Consider the following 1110-nt stretch of genomic DNA (forward strand, 5'->3'; position numbering starts at 1 on the left):
CATACCTGCCCTGCTATCTGGGCCCTCAGCTCCTTCACAAGATGCTCCTTCAGCATCCCCCCCGCTTCCTCCGCGCTCCTCCTCACGTCCTGCTCCTTGCCCAACAGGTACACCCCGCATGCTCCGCTCACTGCCTCCGGACAAGCCTCAAGCCCTAGGCTCCCCCGGCTCGTGCATGACAGCAGCCTCACCACCGCGTCTCGCACAGACACGCTCCTCAGATACCCCAGCAGCTTCTCCCGCTCCTCCTTCACTCCCGCCCCCTGCAGAAGTCCGCACGCCCTCTCGCTGTTCACCCCCGACCCCCTCCCGCTCAGCCTCTCCACTGCCTCCCTCAGCGACACGTGCCCTCCTCCCTCGTCTCGCAGGATCGGTAGCACAAGCCTCGCCCTCCCGGCCTTCTTCTCCAGCAGGTAGATCATCGCCAGCGCAAGCTGCAAGAAGTCGTCCTCCCTGTCCGCCTCCTCCCGGATCCCTTCCAGCAGCCCCAGCACGCTCGTCACTCTCCCCCACGTGATCACCGGTACGAACATGGTGCAGTTGCACACGAACCTCTCCTTGCTGAAAGCCTGCCGGTTCACAGACAGGTACGAGATGCAGTCCACGTCCAGGTATGTCTTCTGAGCGTAGATCTTGAAGAGCCACGCCTCCTCCTCCTCCAGCTCCTCGTGCATCACCCGATGCAGCTCGTCCGCGAACGCCTCCTCGTCGAAGCCCCCCCGCTCGCCCCCGGGCCCTCCCGGCAGGGGTCGGAGGCGATCGGCTTTCCTGGTGGGCTGCCAGCGGAGGATGAAGAAGTGCACGTTATCGTCGTGGGTCTGGAGGGAGTGCTGGGATCTGCGCTGGAGGACGGTGAGGCGGGAGGGCTGTTTGAAGAGAGCGAGAAGCTTGGAGCTCATTGCGGCTCAGAGATTATAAGGTTAGTTGCGTTGTTTGAAGACAGATATTTTCTGTCACTCGCGCCCAATCGGGATCATCTTTGTGTGAACACCGAGCCTCAAGGTCTTCGGGTATGTGTAAAGAGCCGAAGGTCATTGCGAGGAGCTGAAGCGAAGGGAGATCCTTATCAGTATACGATCAACAGGGTAGGAGAGCATGCGAAGGGGAGAA

The sequence above is a fragment of the Guillardia theta genome, assembly GCF_000315625.1.
Source record: "Guillardia theta CCMP2712 unplaced genomic scaffold GUITHscaffold_37, whole genome shotgun sequence".
NCBI lineage: Eukaryota > Cryptophyceae > Pyrenomonadales > Geminigeraceae > Guillardia > Guillardia theta.